Here is a 20,517-nt window from a genome sequence, read left to right as displayed (position 1 = left end):
AAAAAGGAGAATAAAGTTGGACGTAACACAATACCTAATATAAAACTATACTACAAGACCACTGTAATCAAAACAGCCTGGTACTGGCATAAGAACAGACACATAGATTAGTGGAATAAAATATAGAGCCCAAGAATAAACCCGTGTCTCTATGGTCAATTAATATTTGGTGAAGAGGACATGAGCATACAATGGAGTAAAAATAGCCTCTTCAACAAATCATGTTGAGAGAACTGGACAGGTACATGCAAAAAAAAAAAAAGAAGAAGAAGAAACTAGACCACCAAATTACACCATACACCATAATAAACTCAGAATGGGTATAAGATTAAAATATAAGTTGTGATACCATAAAAGTCCTAGTGAATAACTTCAGCAGTAAAATTTCAGATCTCCAATGTAGCAATATTTTTGATGATTTATTTCCTAGGTCAAGGCAAATAAAAGAAAAACTAAACAAATGGGACTACATCAAATTAAAACTTCTGCATGGCTAAAGAAACAATCATCAGAATTAAAAAGGAACTGACTGTATGGGAGAACATATTTGCCAATGACATATTGGACAAGGGTCTGATCTTAAAAATATGTTAAAAACTCATAAGACTCAATACGATGAAGACAGGCAATCCAACTATAAAATGGGCAAAGGACCTCGATAGACACTTCTCCAACGAGGACATGGAGATAGCTCATAAACATAAGAACATATGTTCAGCATCACTAGCCATCAGAAAGATACCAATTAAAACCACACGGAGATATCACCTCACACAAGTCAGAATGGCCATCGTTAATAAATCAACAAGCAAGTGTTGGTGAGGATGTGGAGAAAAGGGAACCCTAATGCATAATTGGTGGGAATGTAGACTGGTGCAGCCACTAAGAAAAACAGTATGCAATTTCCACAAAAAAAAAATTTAAAAATGGAGCTGCCTTTTTGACCTAGCAATTTCAGTGCTGGGAATATACCCTAAGAATCTGAAAACAAAATTCAAAAGAACTTATGCACCCTTATGTTCATAGCAGCGCTATGTACAATAGCCAAGAGTAGTAAACAGCCTAAATGCCCATCAGTAGATGAATGGATCAAAAAACTTGGTACATATAAACAATGGAATACTACTCAACAGAAAGAAAGGAGGAACTCCCACCTTTTGTAACAGCATGGATGAAACTGGAGAATATTATCCTAAGTGAAATAAGCCAGACAATGAAAGGCAAATACCTAAGGGGGATAATGGTGGAAAAAAGAAGAAGGGATAGTCAAAAAAGATGCATGAATGCTCCATGGACATGGACAACAGTGTGAGGGTTGATGGCGGGAACAGAAAGTTGACTGTACAGAGGAGGGCAAAGGGGGGAAACATTGAGACAACTGTAACAAAATAACAATTTAAAAATGAAGGAAGGGAGGGAGGGAGGAAGGGGAAAACAACAAGAGCATTTTAATTTTGTAAAACCTGCCAAACTGACTTCCTAAGTGTCTGTGCCATTTTGCATTCCCATCAGTAATGCATGAGTTCCAATTACTCTCAACCTCCTCAGCATTTTGTGTTATTAGCATTTCAGAACTTGGCTGTTCTAACAGATGTGTGGTGGTATTGCATTTTCCTGATGATATAATATGTGAAACATCTTTTTATATGCTTACTTGGCATCTGTATATCTTCTTTAGTGAAGTGTCTACTAAGGTTTTTGGATTATTATGTAAACAAATTGTTTTCTTATTGTTGAGTTTTAAGTGCTTTTAAAAATATTTTGGATAACAATCCTTCATCAAATGTGTTTTTGCAAATATTTACCCCTAGCTGTGACTTGTCCTCCAATTTTCTTGAAATTACCTTTCGAAGAGCAGATATCTTTTATTTATTAAAGTCCAAATTATCAATTATTTCTTTCATAAATCACATCTGTGGTGTTATATCTGGAGAGTCATTGTCACAATCAAGATTATATATATATATACAATCATCTATATTATCTCCCAGGAGTTTTTTAATTATATATTTTACTTTTAGGTATGTGATCCATTTTGAGATACTTTGGTGAAAGTTATTAAGTCTGTGCCTATATTTTCATATTCTCCTGTTTGCTTATGGGCTTATGGGTATGAGCTGTTTCAGCATCATTCGTTAAAGAGACTATCTTGACTGCAGTGTATTGCTGTTCCTTATATATGCTTATTTATTACTGAAGTCAATATATGTGCACTTAACATACATAAGTACACATAATAAAATAGTGTTGTTCTTATTATTGTAAACAAACTGTAATACATTAAATCAATTAAGAATATACAAAATAAGTTTTGATTTCACCTTTATGGCCAAGATGGAGGTGTAGGTAGATATGTTTTGCTTCCTTGAACAACCAAAAGAAGGATAACAATCAAGTAAAAAGATTACAAGATAATGCCAGAAAATCAAACTGTATGAAAGCCCAACAACCAAGGAGTTAAGGAAGAAATGTTCATCTATACTCATAGGAAGGGTGGAGATGGGCAACTGGGACAGAGAACATACACAGCCAGGAAGTTGCTGGCAGACAAGGCAGGCAAGGTGGAAGCTGGCAGAAGAGGCAGTCCCACATTCATGTGTGGATAAACTAGGAGGAACAACTGGGGAGCAAGACAGACTGAGCACCCTGGCTTCCAGGGCCAGGAAATATAGCCTCTGATTTTTATAGCTGTACAAACTTGTGGAGCTGCAGTGGCAGGAAAAACTGCCAGTATCACAGGAGAGTGCACTGGAGGGGACCACAGGGTCCTAGAACACACACAAGCATACCAACCTGGGAAATTAGCATCAGTTCAGCACCGAAAAGGGTGCAACTTGCAGGTGAGAAGTGACTGAAAGCAGTGTGAGAGCCAAGCAAGCTGCATTGGTCCCTTTATGACCCCTCCTGGACATACAGTGTCACAATGCAGGAAACTGGGTTGCCTGCCCTGGCAAATACCTAAGGCTCTGCCCCTTACTACATAACAGGTGTGCCAAGACAAAGAAATACAGCCCAAATGAAGGAACAGATCAAAACTCCAGAAAAACAACTAAGCAACAAAGAGATAAACAACTTATCAGCTGCATAGTTCAAAACACTGGTAATCAGGATGCTCAAAGAAGTGATTGAGTATGACTGCAAAATAAAGGAAGAAGTGAAGACTTTACAAAGTGAAATAAAGTAAAATATACAAGGAACAAGCAGTGAAGGGAAGGAAACTGGGACTCAAATCACAAATTTAGAACAAAAGGAAGAAATAAAATTCAACCAGAACAGAATGAAGAAACAATAATTCAAAAAAATGAGAAGTTTAGGAACCTCTGGGATAACTTGAACATCCCAGTGTCTGAATCATAGGGGTGCCAGAAGAATATTAAGAACAAGAAACTGAAAACTTACTTGAAAAATATAATGAAGGAAAAATTCCCCTGTCTGGAGAAGGCAATAACATACAAGTCCAAGAAGCTCAGAAAACCCCAAACAAGTTGTCCCTAAGGAGAAACACACCAAGACACATCATAATTAAATTGTCAAAGATTAAAGATAAGGAAAGAATCTTAAAAGCAACAAGAGAAAAGAAGAGAGTTACCAACAAAGAAGTTCCCATAAGATTATCAGCTGATTTCTTAAAAGAAAACTTGCATGCAAGAAGGGGCTGGAAAGAAGCATTTGAAGTCAAGTAAGGTTAGGATCCAGCAAAGCTATCATTTAGAATTGAAGGGCAGATAAAGTGCTTCCCAGATAAGATTAAGTTAAAGGAGTTCATCATCACATAGCCCTTATGTAGGGAAAATGAAGTCAGTCAGGCTCCCTCACCTGGATGTCTGGGAAAACATAACTTAGTAGAGTTCATATAACCTTGATTATGGGCCTGCATGTGTAGAATGAAGCTCTGTTATATAACTAAAAGATCAGTTTTGGCACCTGCTGGCTTTGTGTGCATTCAGTATATGAGGGAGTTGGGACTTCCCACAGTGCAATTAGTGGCTTGTGGTGTGTGTGGATTACTTCATCCCTGAATAAAGGCATGACAAATATCCCAATGACTTTGTGTATATTTTCCCATATGACCCAATTCTGTGTGAACCTACCTGTCCTTGAATGCTTGCAGAACACCTTATCATATGAAATGTTAAAAGAACATATCTAAGAAAAAGATCAAAACTATGTACACTAAAATGACAACTATCAACAACTGAACCTAAAAAAAACAAACAAAAACAAACTAAGCAAACAACTAGAACAGGAACAGAATCACAGAAATGGAGATCCCATTGAGGGTTATCATCAGGGAGGGGGAGGGGGTGAATGGAAGAAAGGAAACATGGAATAAGAAGCATAATTGGTAGTTACAAAATAGACAGGGGGAGGTAAGAATAGTAAGAATAGGAAATGAAGAAGCCAAAGAACTCATATGTACAAAGCATGGACATGAACTAAGTGAGGAGAATACTGGTGGAAAAGGGGGGTGCATGGTGGAGGGGGATAAAGGGGAGAAAAAATGAGACAACTGTAATAGCATAATCAATAAAATATACATAAAAATTTTTATTTCACTTCATGATTTCCTTCTTCAATGCCTTCCTTTTGATGTAAACCTGAGTTTCTTGCCTATATTATTTTCCTTCTTTAAGAAACTTCTTTTTAACATTTTTTGTAAGACATATTACCTGGTAACAAATTCTCTCTGTTTTTCTTGTCTGCAAATGTCTTTATCTCTCCTTTGGATTTTAAGAGTAGTCTTACAGGGTACAGAATTCTAAGCTGGTAGTTTTCCTGTCTCAACTTGTTAATATTTTATTGCATTTTCTTCTTGCTTTCATGTTCATCATTCTTGAAAAAAAGTCAGGCATAATTCTTATCTTTGTTACTCTATAGGTTTCTTTCAGGATTTTTTTCTTTATCTTTGATTTTTGCAGTTGGAAAATGATATGCCTAGGTATAATTATTTTTGTTTGGTAACTGAGAAGGGATCACTAATGTTTGATCTTAGGGCACAGGCCCACATAAATCCTTTCAATTCAGTTAATATGGGGACACAATTATTTTGTAAGCTTGGGTTGAAATCTTGAATCTGCTAGGTTGAGTTTCAGGAGTTTATAAAACTCTGTCCCTGATACTGTTGCCTATACTTTTAGTTATAACATGCCCCACAGCCCCAAATATCAGTCTCATTCTGTTTTAAAAGATAAGCTTATTATGGTCATCTAGTTAAGACATATTTATGTAGCTGCCCTGACAGTTAGGTGTGACTATGTGATTTAGTCTGCATATGGAATATGCCAAAGCACTTGGATTTGTGAACCTGAGCCACAAAACTTTGAGATTATACTCCACCTGTCCTTCCATGCTCTCACTAGTATCTGAATGACACATGTGGCCACAGGCCAGCTTTTAACTTGAGATTAGTATAATGCCTTAAGATCCAGAACACTAGGATGCAAGGAATCAGAAACACTGAATGACCTTGTGAAACAAAGCTTCTCCTCAAGCCTAGAGTGGCGGGATTATAACATGCCTTCCACATGTAGACACCTCCTAAACTATCGCTATCTCACAAATCCCCACTTTATGCACTCTCCCTTTCTGTTTCAAGCTGAGATCTGAGGATGTTTCATCACCTTGCAGAATCTACCTGACTGCAATAAAGTCCATGACTCAGGTCCCAGTTTGTCTTTGAAACTCATCCTCAATCAGCTTGTTCCACTGGCTACAATAGGCCCCAGTGAATTCCTAGTACTTACTTCCTACCATTATATATTTACTCCTTCCCTTCCTTTGCTTTAAAATACACTTCTTCTATCTCTTCTTGCTGAAATATAAGTCATCATACAAAATCCAGCACTGATGGAAACCCTACTGGGAGAACATCTAGAAATATTTCAAATTTAATAACCTGTTGACTTCATAAAAAGTGTCTTTATTTGAGAGAGAGAGACAGAGGCAGGGAGAGAGACAGAGACAGAAAGAGTTTTAACCAGGATCTTTTTTGAAATCAATCAATTTCCCAAGATCTTGTGGGCTTTTCATGGATTTGCATCCTAGCCAATGATCCTTTTCCAAGTTAAATTGACAAGCCTCTATGGTTTAGTACCTCCATGGGAGCCATTTTGACTTCTATTGCTCACCTGTCCTTTTTTCCTCCTAGTCTTCCAGCAATCAAGGTACCTGAGAGGGTGTCAGAAGGCATGTCTTTGCTGGGGCAATGCTGGGATCTCCTGGAATGTGTGTGAAGCTGCCACTTCCTGATAAAAGAAACAAGTTCATGCTCCCCAGCTGATCATACTTAACAATGTCTGAATCTCCTTCAGAGAGAGAGAGCTAGCTGTGGTAACACCCCTCCCTCAGAAAAGAGGTTGAAGTCCTTTCTAAAACCAAATCCTGAACCCTTCACAAAGGTGCTGGATTGGGTCAATTCCTTCATCTCCCTCCCCCCTACCTCAGACATTTCCTGGATCTCTCCCCACCCAGATGAGCCTAAATCATTGTAGAAACACAGAGAAAAGATGCTCCTTAACTTACAGACAAATAATCATAAAAAATTGACTATGTATTATTTTTATATTTACATTTAATATTCTACATATACTACAAAGCTGTGTTATATGGAATAATTCAATCTCACTCTTACTACTCAACTCTTAAAAATAACTTTAAGATCTAATCTTATTAATAATGCAAAGAATAGCCTGTGATGCTGTTGAGAGTCCGGGTTTGGGGTATTTTTAACAATCACTTCAGGTGACACTCTTGAAGAGTAAACTTTGAAAACCATTGATTATCTAACTTCATCTAAGAGAATTATTTCATTCTGCTTGTTTATGTGGAGTCAATAGCTTCTAGGTTTGGATATCTCAGTACACTTACATTCTTTTAAATGTTATTTTTTGTTGAATCATCTACTCCTTATGCAAAACTTTTTAAATATTCAATTTAAGAAATAAGCTCTGCAATTCCTCCTGCTTATAAGACAGTAGTAAAAGGCTCATGTTTACTCCCCATCTCTGCTCCTAATGACCTAAAGAATTGTACAAAAATGATACAGAGGAAAACTGTTAAACAACTTAATGTCATTTTCTCACAAGATCTTAGGTACTTTATTATTTCTTGGCAATTTGCAGTTTACTGAACATATGGACACATTTGAACACATTGCCTAACTTGCTCATTATTGAAACACTATTAATCCTAGAAATTGTTTTATTGCAACCCTCTTGGGTAACTACCACCCTGTAAAGGAATGAATCAGGCAGGAATCCTTGCTTTATCTATTGTATAACACTGATAAGAAAATGGAGGCTCACACATGTAAGTTCCCTTTTCAAGGTCTCACTGACAGTAAATGATTGCCACCCTAGGGTTTGAACCCTGGTAGCTGCTTCAGAATCTGTACTCTGACACCCCAGGATTGCCATGGGCTCCTCCCATAGGACTCACCCTCCCTCACTGTCCTCCCTCCCAGCTGCTACTGTTGGTCCTGTCCTGCCTGCTCATCCTCCTCATGGGATATGTTCCCCCACTGGCTTGATACTGGGGAGAGAAGTGTCACTGTTTCAGTCCAAAGCCAAATCTTCATCTTCATTTAGAATAGGAGTGTCCAACCCATGGCCTGCAGGCTACATGCAGCTCAGGTAGGTTATGAATGCAGCCCAAAATAAATCATAAATTTACTTAAAACATTATATATTGTTTTGTGATTATACATGTCGATGTCACATAAAATAAATGTACATATGCTCTTGTTATATGTACACATGCATGGCTTCAGTTTTACTGTGGTTTGTGGCTTCCAGCATGCTATCTTCCAAGTGCAGACAGTAGAATTGACACCATCAGACATTAGATATGCTCATGGTGATTTAACAAGGCAAAGATTATCAATAATATTTCAACCTACCATTGCAATGTTAGGCAATTAATGTTATTAGAAGTGAGGTAAGCATTCTTCTTTGATTATTAAAGGTACTTTCACACCTCAGTAGACAAGGTAGAAAAAAATTACAAGAAAGAGCAAGAAAAAGGAAAAAATCCAAAAGGGATGAATAGGGGTTAACAAAATGCAGGACAACATGAAACATAATAATATCAGTATCATAGGGATACCAGAAGGGGAAGAAGAGAAACAAGGGATAGAAAACCTGTTTGAAAAAGTAATTATGGAAAAGTTCCCTAATTTGGTGACAGAAAAAGTCACATGAATCCAGGAAGCACAGAGGGTCCCAATCAAGAGGAACCCAAAGAGGCCCACTCTAAGACGCAACATAATTAAACTGGCAAAATTCAAAGACAAAGAGAGAATCTTAAAGGCAGCAAAGGAGAAATAGGAAGTAATATACAAGAGAGCCCCAATAAGGCTAGCAGCTGACTTCTCAACACAAACACTACAAGCCAGAAGGGAATGGCAAGAAATATTCCAGGTAATGAAAAGCAAAGGCCTGCAACCAAGACTACTCTACCCAGCAAGGCTCTCAATTAAAATGGAAGGTGAAATAAGGAGTTTTCCAGACAATAGAAGGCTAAAAGTATATACCTCCTCCAAACCAGCATTGCTAAATATGCTAAAAGGACTTATTTAAGAAGATGAATAAAAAGAGTGAGAGTGAGAGGAACATGGTACAAAGGGGTAAAATGGCAATGAATAAGTACCTATCAATCATAACCTTAAATATAAATGGATTATATGCTCCGGTTAAAAGACACAGGGTAGGCAAATGGATAAGAAAACATGGCCCACACATATGCTGCCTACAAGAGACCCACCTCAGAACAAAACACCTACACAGACTGGAAGTGAAGGGTTGGAAAAAAAATATTCTAAGCATATGCACACACACAGAAAAGCTGGGGAAGCAATACTTATATCACACAAAATAGACTTCAAAACAAAGACCATGAAAAAAGCCACAGCAGGATACTTTATAATACTCAGGGGAAGAATCCATCAAGAAGACATAAACATTGTAAACATATATGCACCCAACATAGGAGTGCCCAAATACATAAGGAAAATCTTGGAGGACTTAAAGAAAGAGATAGGCAGCAGTACACTTATAGTAGGGGAGTTTCATACCCCTCTGTCAACAATGGATAGATCTTCCAAACAAAATATCAACAAGGATATTGTATCACTGAACAACACAGTAGATTAAATGGGCTTAATTAACACATATAGAACTTTTCAATGCAAAGAAGCAAGATACACATTCTTTTCGAATGCACATGGAACATTTTCAAAGATAGACCACATGATAGGACACAAAACAAGCCTCAAAAAATTCAAGAAAATTGAAATCATATCAAGCATTTACTCCAACCACAAGGCCTTGAAACTAAAATCCAACCTCAAGGAAAAAACTCAAAAATATTCAAACTCATGAAGACTGAATAGCATGCTATTAATCAATGAATGGGTTAATAGTGAGACCGAGGAAGAGATAAAAAGATATCTAGAAACAATGAAAGTGAATACACAACAGTCCAAAACTAATAGAACATTGTTAAGGCAGTCCTCAGAGGGAAGTTCATAGTGATACAGACCTACCTAATAAAGATAGAAATATTTCAAATAAACAACCTAACCTTACATCAAACAGGACCAGAGGAACAACAACAAATAAAGCCCAGAGTGAGTAGAAGGAAAGAAATAATCAAAATCAGAGCAAACTTAAATGTCATAGAGACTAAGAAGACAATTCAAACAACCAGTGAATCCAGGTTCTGGTTCATTGGAAAGATAAACAAAACTGACAAATTTTTAAGTACACTCGTCAAGAAAAAAAGAGAGAAGACACAAATAAATAAAATCAGAAAAGAAAGAGAAGTAACAACTGATACTACAGAAATACAACGAGTTGTAAGAAATTACTATGAACAACTATATGACAAGAAATTGGATAACCTAGGCAAAATAGATAAATTCCTAGAAACATACAATCTTCCAAAACTGAATTGAGAAGAAGCTGAAAGCCTGAACACACCTATAATAGCTGGTGAAATTGAAGCAAATTTCAAAAGAAACCCCAGCACACCAAAGTCCTGGAAAGGAAGGCTTCACAAGCAAATTTTACCAAACATTCAAAAAAGAACTAACTCCTATTCTTCTCAAATCATTCCCAACAACCTAAGAAAAGGAAGGACTCTCAAACTTTTTTTATGAGGCCAGAATCATTCTAATCCCAAAACTAGATGAAGACATAACAAAGAAAGAAAGCTGCAGGCCAATATCATTGATGAACATAGACACCAAAATCCTCAACACAATACTAGCAAACTGCATCCACCAATACATTAAAAAGGTCATGACCATGATCAAGTAGGATTCATCCCAGGGATGCAAGGATAGTATAATATTTACAAAGCAATAAATGTAATACATCACATAAACAAAAGGAAAGACAAAAATCACATGATCATATCAATAGATGCAGGAAAAGCATTGGATAGGGTAAAGCACCCACTTATGATAAAAACACTCAGCAAAATGGGTGTATACCTCAACATAATATAGACCATATAGAAGAAACCTGCAGCCAACATAATACTCAATGGGCAAAAACTAAAAGCTTTCCCATTAAGATGAAGAACAAGACAAGATGTCTATTCTTCTATTCTTCTATTCTTCCATTCAACACCACTTCTATTCAACATAGTATTGGAAGTTCTAGCCACAGTGATCAAACAAGAAAAAGAAATAAAAGGCATCCAAACTGGAAAGCAGGAAGTAAAACTATCATTGTTTGCGGAGGACATGATAGTATACATAGGAAATCCTATAGACTCCACCAAAAAGCTACTCAACCTAATAAGTGAATTTGGCAAAACAGCAGGATACAAAGTCAATATTCAGAAGTTAAAGGCATTGCTGTATACCAACAATGAAATATCAGAAACAGAAATTAGGGAAAAAATCCCATTTGCTATAGCAACAATAAAAGTAATGTACCTAGGACTAAACCTCATCAAGGAGGTAAAAGACCTGTACTCAGAGAACTACAGAACACTGAAGAAATAAATTAAGGAAGACATATGTAAATAGAAGCATATATCACGTTCATGGATTGAAAGAATTAACATCATCAAAATGTCCATACTACCCAAAGCAATTTATAGATTCAATGCAATTCTTACTAAAATACCAATGACATATTTCATAGATACAGAAGAAACATTTCAAAAATTTATATAGAACCACAAACAACCCCGAATAGCCTCAGAAATTCTGAGAAAGAATAACAAGGTAGGAGGGATCACAAAACCTGATATCAAACCATATTATAGGGCTGTTGTAATTAAAACAGTCTTGACTGGCATAATAACAGACATATTGATCAGTGGAACAGAATAGAGAGCCCATAGATAAACATATTTTTCTATGGTCAAATAATATTTGACAAAGGGGGCATCAGCATAAAATGAGTAAAAATATCCCCTTCATGAAACAAATAGTGTTGGGAGATCTAGGCAGCTACATGCAAAAAAAAAATGAAACTCAAGTACAAACTTACACCATACACAAAAATAAACTCAATATGGATAAAAGACTTAAATATAAGTTGTGACACCATGAAAGCCTTATAGGAGAACAAAAGCAGGAAAATTTCAGACTCAATTCAGCAGTATTTTCACTGATACGTCCCCTAGAGCAAGGGATATAAGAGAAAGAATAAACAAATTGGACTACATAAAATTAAAAGTTTTATGCACAGCTAAAGAAAACATCAGCAAAATGAAAATGGAACCAATCATATGGGAAAATATATTTGCCAAAGATACCTTGGACAAGAGTTTGCCCTCCAAAATATATAAAGAACTCGACTTCACACCCAGAAAACAAAAAATCCAATTAAAAAATGGACAAAGGACCTAAATAGACACGTGTCTCAAGAAGACATACAGAGGGCCCAGAGACATATGAAAGGATGCTCAGCATCACTAGCCCTCAGAGAAATGCAAATTAAAACCACAGTGAGATACCACCTCACACCAGTCAGAATGGCCATAATAAACAAATCAACAAAGAAGTGTTAGTGAGGTTGCAGAGAAAATGGAACCCTAGTGCACTGTTAGTAGGAACACAGAATGTGCAGCCACTGTGGAAAACAGTATGCAATTTCCTCAGAAAACTAAAAATGGAACTGCCTTTTGACCCTGTGATTCCACTGCTGGGATTATACTCTAAGAACCCTGAAACACCATTTCAAAAGGACATATGCACCCCCATGTTGATAGCAGCACAATTTACAAAAGCCAAGGCTGGAAGCAACCTAAGTTTTTAGGCTTTATGTGCAATTTATATGCTTATCAGCAGTAATTGAGAATTCCCCATGTCCTCATAAAAATATGGTGAAAGATTTGGTAAAAGATATGGAATGGAGCTACATCAAAGGAGCTGTGACCCATGGTAGAGGAACAGGCACTGGCATATCCTGGCACCCTAGCGGGAAACAAGAGGAATAGGAAGAGCATGGCCACTCTTTCTAATGGAGAGCACCCCAAGCCACTGCCTGAGCAGGCTTTTTATTAGGTAGTATTGGGTAGGGGTATGGATACAGTTTGTGGATTATAGTCTTGCAGGGAAGATCAGACAAGTAGGTATCTTTCAAAGAGCTGAAAGGACAAACGCTGAGTTTGGAGTTTTATCACCTAAGAGCTACAAGGCTAGCTTCGTTTCCTGCCCATGCCTTCATTTTCAAGACCATCCTTAGCAAGCAGGTCTCACAGGATATTGCATATCCTATGCCCCAGGTCTAATTACTCTGGAGGTCCACCTACTCTGGTCTGGACTGCCCTGCCCCTGCTATTTCCACAAGCTTGAGTCAGACAGAGGAGACAAAGGCATCCAGGAGACTTGGATTTCTCACAGCCAGAACAAGGACTCAGGCTTTGTCAAAGCTGAGGGGGCACGGGTGATGTTGGTCACCCCTTCACTTCCACAGCCCCCCTGAGTCTCTTCCCTGAAGTCCTTCCCATGTGATCGTGTCTGTCTCAGATTCATTCTCCTCTGAGAATTGTTACCTGTCATTGACTATCCGACCATGCAATGGGAGCCAGCATAGAACAGGCAGTGCTCATGCCAGGGAAATAAGTTTTGTCTCCTTAGGCCTCCTTGTTTCAGAGGTCTCTCACTCAGTCTTAGCCATGGGTGGTTACAGCTTCCTGGGACCAGGGAGGGTGGACCCCAATAAAGAAAAGTCTAAAAATAGTGATTAAAAAGGACATCAGGACCTGATATCCAAAAAATACTTTATTTTGATTGAATGTATTAATTAAAAATACAAAATAAGTTAGGAGATAATGATTTTTTCCTAGAAAATATTTCAGCAAAGTGAGAAGATTAGCATCTGCATTAAAGTCACAAAGATCATTTCTTCAGCCATGACAGGCCCTTACAAATCTGGCAGCAAAGAGCATCAACCTAAATATATAATTTAAACAGGCAAAAATATAAGAATAAATAAAAATGTTATATATCTTTATGGATTATAAAGATATATAAAGTGAAACTAGGAGGTACCTGTGTCACCGGTCAGATGGTCCAGAAAGAACAGTTCTGATAGGACATTAAATAGGCAAGGCTTTCAGGAAACTGGAACTCTCTCTTATTTGCTGTTGAGCTTACAAATTGGTACAAGTATACATTAAAATTTTAAATGCAAATAATGTTGGTATAACAAGTCCACAGTTAGGAATTTATCTTATAGATTTACCCAAGTTGCAAATGATATAGGTAGCTTTGGATGGTGTGGCTCAGTGGACTGAGTGCCAGCCTGCAAACCAAAGGGTCACCAGTTTGCTTCCCAGTCAGAACACATGACTGACTGGGTTGTGAGCCAAGTCACCAGATGGCAACCACACATCAATGTGTGTTTCTCTCACTCTCTTTCTCCCTCTCTTCCCCTCTCCCTAAAAATAAATAAATAAAATCTTTAAAACAGACAATAACATATGTAGTGATATATCATTGCAAAATTTTTATAAATTCCAAAAGATTGGAAACAACCATAAATTCCCTCTGTGAGGTACTGATTAGGTAAAATCGAGATAGACTTACAGAGGAATATTCAACAGTTGCTAAAAGAAAGGAGAAGCTATATTTGTACTAACATAAAGAGCTCTAAAAGATTTATCATAAATTTTAAAATGGTGCAGAATTATGCATAGTTGCCACCACTAAATTGTGACCAATAAATATGTGAATGCACTATGATCTTTCTGTAGAAAGTACAAAATAAACTTGTATATTGGACTCGAGAGTAATAAACTTGCAGAAAATAAATAACCTTACATTGTGTACTCTGTGCCTGTTATATCTTATAGGAATTATTACCTATTCAAACAACAAATAAATATAATTATTAAGATTAAAATTGAAATAATACATGGAAGGGAAAATTCCTATGACAGGATCAAAGTATTTACAGAAATACCATAAGTCAGCTCAACAGGAATAGTCTACTTATCAAAGCAGGAAACAGAAATTGCAAGATGTGCATCTTAACCTTGTCATCCTTTGGGCCTCTCAGTAAGGCCCTGAAATTGTAGTCTCAAATTTAGGTTCCAATATAATATCTACTGGCATGTCACCAGGAACGGTCTCTAGATTCTTGTCCCACATTTATAAAGATGGTGAATTTGAAGGAAAAAAACTTAGTGTCAACTAAATATTTTAAGTTTTCAGCTCTGTGGTGCTTAAGACACTGTGCTTAGTTAGAATAAACTGCTTTTAATTTCAAACCTTGTATGTATTCTTTTGACTTTGTATATTTGCCCATAGAACACAAACTTCCCTAAAACAGCCTGTACCCTTTATTTGCTAGCCTCTGTTCCCCTACCATGGCTTATTTCCTGACTTCCCGTGATTGGAAATGATGTCTTCCCTATGCTACCATTGTGCTATGTTATCCCTGCTGCCATAGTACTTTTAGATCATTGCAAAAGTGAAATGACCCACTTACAGCCGTCTCCACTTTACTGCCTCATAATCTCATCTACTTGGTGATCTTCATCATCGTGTATTTAGCTCCCACAACACAGCCCACCCTGTAAACACCAGTTATTTAAAAATAGTGGTGAGTACACACATGTCCTGCCATCCAAAAGGGTACCGGTTACCAAGTCCTTACTATATTAACTGCTTTCCATAGTCTCAAAAAAAAGATACAGCTTTAGAAACTTGAATAGATGGGACTCACTGAGGCAGAAAGGACAGTACACAACCATGTGAATCTGCCGCCCAGTTCTCTTTGAGGAGCTGGACAGTCCATGCGCTCAGGGTTCCTCAGGCTTCTCTCCCATGACAATCACTCATCAAGGAAGCCAGGTCCTTGTCTCACAATGCAGTTGTGACATTTAAAATAGTAAAGAAAAGAAGTAGCATTTTGCAGTCTCATTTGTGCCATAATTTTTCAATGTGTTTAAGGTGCTTCGATAAATGAATGGATGCAAAAGCTGTGGTATGCATATACAACAGAATACTACTCAGCCATAAAAAGAATGAAATCTTACCATTTGCAACAGCATGAATCGACCTGGAGGGTGTTATGCTTAGTGAAATAAGTCAGTCAGAGAAAAACAAATATGATATGATTTCCCTTACATGTGGAATCTAAACAACAAAATAATTGAGCAAAAAAAATTGAAACAGACTTTAAATTAAGTCTCTACAATCTGATTTTATACTTATCACTGTTATTATCAAAGAACCCATCTCACAGAAATATATGGGCTGATATAGAATAGATGCTCGACGCTATTTTTGTTCTGTAGTTCAGTACAATGGAGTGCAATTTTTAAAGTGAATTGAATTTTCTCTGGTATGCCACTAAAATATATATGCCAGCATTCTGGCTCACACTGAAATTCAAATATAATAGGAGTAGCTGAACAGAAAGTAAACAAAGTTGTGAGACAAAATGTTTATAGCATCTGTCAGCCTTTTAAAAATGTTGCTACATGGTTTTGGTCATTTTGAATATTCATTTATTAATTTCTATTTTTCTGGTTTTTTATGTGAAGGAGATTCTCAAATTATATTCAGTCATCAATCCTTTGCCCACCAACCGATCCACTCTCCTATAAGCAAGAAACAACTGTAAGTATATGCAACAAAATAATAATGAATTCATCTGGGCTATAAAATCAGGAAATTTATGTACACACATACTGGTATTTTTGTTGCTAATGAAAAAAAATCACGTTGAATACAAAATACTCTTTGAAAAAGGAGGGAGAAGAACAAGTAAAAAAATTAAGAAAAAGATATTAATAATAATAATGAAACCTTTCCTCACAAAACAATGCCCGCTGTTCTTTGGCTCACATTCAGCCTGCTGCTGGGTATTCCTTGTGGGTTCAGGGAACAGCCAATGGAGGAGGGACCAAGCTGGGATTCTGAAGGCAGGTGTGGAGCAACCACAACTGTCTTCCCACCTCACCTGCCTCAGTTGAAAAACAAAAATAAGTAGAAAAGAAAAGGGAGGGGGCACCCAACGATTCACTTCTCAAAAAAGCACATGTCCTTTCCATCTGGGTTCTTATCAGCCTGAGCCATAACTGCTTGCCTGTAAGATCTGGCACGTGTTCAGCTCCTAAAGAGAACAGTCAATGTGTGGAGGAGCCAGACACTGGAGGAGCTCGCGCGCAAAGAGTGAGGAGAGCTGAGAACGTGTCCCCTGTCTGCAGGTCCCAAGAAGGTAAGTTAGCTCCTAGACTTGGTTTTCCATAGCATGTTCTCATGTTCCTTAAACATCGCCAGTAACAACATGGGCACAAAGGTGCATCCCACCTGGGAAGAGCAGGGTGGGCACTGGCTGGCAGGGAGGCAGCGGGAGACTAGCACTGGGCCTGAGCTTCCAGCAGCTGAGCATCTCTTTGGATCAGAGGTCACCCTGCGAGGTGACCAGCACACCAGTACCGTGTCACCAGGATGAGCTGCTCTTCCCACATTCACCCAGTGCTACAAAAACACCCCTGCATGGGAGGAGGAGGAATGCATCCTGCCTCAAATGTCAAAAGGGGCTGAAGTCCTCCCTGGCACTGACCTAGTAAATCCCACCAGCTTGCAGAGGTGCTCCACGGAGTCCTCCCCGCTCCAGCTCTCTCCTCTCTCCTCAGACTCTCTGCTTCCCGTTCCCCCCTACCCTTCGGCCCTATCCCCACCCACAACTGTTGGAGAAACTGAGGGAAAAGATGGTTCTTGATTTACAGACAATTCAAATCCTGAAAGATCAACTCTGATTATTTTTGTATAGCAATATTTAATATTCCAAAGACAATACAAAACTGTGTTATGTAGAATAATTTGATCTCATGCTCACTGACCAAGTGTTAAACATAACTATAAGACTGAATAGTGTTTGTTTACCATGCCTTGTTTCTAATGTGTGGTCCATGTGAGGAACCGTGTCAGAGCGCCCTGTGATACTTGCTGACAAGCCAGGGCTTGGGGCAGTTCTCATCGTCACTTCAGATGACGGACTCTCCTGAAGAGTAAACTTTGGAAACCAACTGCACACAGCAGCACTATTTCATTTTGCTTGTCTGTTTGAAGTTAATAGCTTCTGGGTTGGGTATTCTAGTATACTTATATTTTTAAAAAGTTTTGTTAATGCATCTATTCCTACCCAAAATTTTGAATGTTTGGTCCAACAAATAAGCTCTGCAATTCCCCCTGATCATTATACAGCAATAAAAGACTCATGTTTTACTCCCAAATTCTGCTCCCAGCCACCTAGAGAAAAGTAGAGAAATAGTAAAAAGGATGTCTGTTAAGCAAATTCATGTTATTTTCTGACAAGATTTTAGACACCTTATTATTTCTTGGCAATTTGTAGTTCACCGAAGAATATAGCAACACATTTGAATGTATTGCTTAACTAGCTCATTGTTAAAACACCACACTAATTCCAGAAAATTTCTTAATTTATTGAAACCCTGTGTGGTGCATACCAGCCTGTAAAAGAAAGAATCAGGCAGGAATCCTCACTTTATCTCTAACACTGATGAGAAAATGGAGGCCCACACAGGTAGGTAGGGTCCCTTTTCCAGGTCTCACAGACAGTAAGTGATTTGAACCCTGGGGTTTGAACCCAGCAGCCACTCCAGCATCTATGCTCTGACACCCAGGACTGCCCTGGGCTCCCCAACGACAGGACTTACCCTCCCTCACTGTCCCCCGTCCCAGCTGTACTGCTAGTCCTGTCCTGTCTGCTAATCCCCCTGATGGGATGTGTCCCCCCACCTGCTTGTACTGGGGAGATAGGTGTCACTGTTTCAGTCCAAAGCCAATCCTTCACTTTCATTTAGAACCTACACTCCCTGCTCTCTTAGATACTCAATTTTTCATCAATACTTACATAGGTTTCAGTATGTAGCTCATTATTTTAGCAGCATTATAGATTTTATCATATATTTAATCTTCTTAATGACCCTAATGATCAATTCATTGTTATTTTTATTGTTATTTTTAGTGTTGCCATTTTATGGAAGAACAAACGAGGCACAGAGAAGTTAATCTTTCTAATGGCCACTCAGCTAGGAAAGTATGGGAACGCATGAAAGTTGGTTAGAATTGTCTTTGAGAAAATGAAGGGACAGTCAAAGCATTTCACTGCTCTCTGTCCCTTGATTTCATGAAATACCCACTGTGATGGAAACATTCAAGCAGGGCCTCACCCAGCTGTGGGGCCCTGGCAGATCTGGGCTCACCCTGAAACACCCTGGCTACTGCCTCTCTTTCCTGTCAGCGTAAAAAAGAAATGACCTTTTATTATAGTCAAATAAATGAATTTTTGCCCTCATAACTTTAAGTCCTATAAAGATCTGTCCCATGGTGTTTTGAGAGCAAGTCACATTCTTCATCTCTTCTTCTCAGAGTCTCCCCTCCTCCAGCTGCTCCACTCCCACAATTCCCTAATACTGTCCTGAGCAAGGTCGCAGGTCACATTTATTTCTCTACCCCTGAGAGTCCTCCCTGACCACCCTCTATACAATTCAGCCCCACACTCCCTGTCATAGTCCCTGCTTATCTACTGGGGAGCACTTCCCATCATCTAATACAAATACAACATGCGTGTCACTTATTTGCTTTATCCAGCATCTGTCTTCTCCTGCTAGAATAGAGCTCCTTCAGACAGGAATTTGTATCCATTTTGTTCACCACTTGATACAGAGCAACTAGAACAGTGCCTGGCACACGTAGGTACTCAGAAAATATTTGCAGTTAATGAGAAACCAAATCATTCTGGAACTCCAGGTATTTTCTCTGGTCCCTCCTTATCTCTTGCGTGTCCTGTTCTGCCCCATACTCACCCCCTCATGTGTTAGTGTTCTCAAGGTGCCATCATCAGTGCTCTGTCTTTCTCTCTCTGTTTCTTTTACCCATTAGGTAAGAAAGGTTGTTTGTCACTGGACAAGGACGGGGCCCAGAGTGGGTCTTTCTCAGGCCAGGCTGTGATGCATGGGTTCTGACTTCGAGCAGAAAAGATTTCACAACATGAGTCCAGGTGATTTTGAGAGAACGTTTATTAAAGCTGGTGACAGTAAAACAAAGGAAGGACTTAGGGTAGAAGAAGCAATAGGGAGAGACTAGGCAGTGCTCTGCTTTCACTCCCTAGAAACGTTATTGGAAGGAAGTGAGCCGAGGTGGGGCTGCTGTTAGTTCACTGGGAAGTGGGAGAAAAGGGGGAACTTGGAGACAGGGTCATGAGGAAAGGTCAGGACAAGGAGCCCACTGCTCCCCTGATTGTAAGTCTCTCGGGACCCTTGGAGTTTAGGAAGAAGGCACTAAAAAGTTCATGTCCTAGAAAGGGCGTGGGCTTGCTCTAGAGTGAGCCCACATTGGTATCCGTTGTCTTGAAGGTTATTCCTCACTTTTGTGGGCAAGAATCTTAAAGGGGGCTTCAGCAGAATAGTCAACAGCTTTCCAGGTGTGCTTTTAATATACTGATGCTTCCAAATGAGCATATAGGGAAATTTTGGATTATTCTATGATCTGCTCTACTGTTTTACTTTTATCTTGGGTCTGTCTGGCTTAATTGAGATTTTGTTATTTGTTCCTGGACTTCATCTGTTTGGGCATCCAGCTAGAACAAATGGCATTAACTGGTTCTCTGTTCTCTATTTCCCCAACCAGGGTGATTTAAGCTATGTGTCTATGGTTAGGGAGGAGAGATGTGAACCATTTGCTCTCAAGTGTTCTTGGTTAGGGAAGATAAGGTCTTTCGATTCAATAGCTGACTATAAGTTGTTCAAAGTGTTTGGCCTTATTTAATTTTCTTGTCTTAGTTTCCAAATTCCATTTGTGCAGGAATTTTTCTACCTTCTTACTACCCTGACTCAGTTTGAGGGTTCATTTACGGATTAATTTGATAATGTACATAAAGTATCTGTACCAGGCCTTGACACACTAGGCTAAAACCTTATCTTTTAGGAACATACAAAATGTAGGAAGCTGACATATAAGCTCCAGAAGCAGAAAGTTGATAATGCAAATGACTTCTGTAACCATTAGATAGGATG

General features: G+C 38.4%; 1 protein-coding gene across 1 annotated transcript in view; it reads left to right on the top strand.

Annotated features, from left to right (window-relative positions):
* The first annotated feature begins 16,549 nt into the window (after positions 1–16,549).
* The window catches only part of LOC114496718 (guanylate-binding protein 7-like), a 33,524-nt gene continuing 29,556 nt past the window's right edge, over positions 16,550–20,517 (top strand). Inside the window, exon 1 of the mRNA XM_036026386.1 lies at positions 16,550–16,689. The gene's annotated coding sequence lies outside the window, so the exon portion shown is untranslated. The remainder of the gene's footprint in view (positions 16,690–20,517) is intronic.

The sequence above is a fragment of the Phyllostomus discolor genome, chromosome 5 (genome assembly GCF_004126475.2).
Source record: "Phyllostomus discolor isolate MPI-MPIP mPhyDis1 chromosome 5, mPhyDis1.pri.v3, whole genome shotgun sequence".
Classification (NCBI taxonomy): Eukaryota; Metazoa; Chordata; class Mammalia; order Chiroptera; family Phyllostomidae; genus Phyllostomus; species Phyllostomus discolor.
Note: the sequence above shows the minus strand (reverse complement) of the source record. Positions and strands in the feature narration are given on the sequence as shown.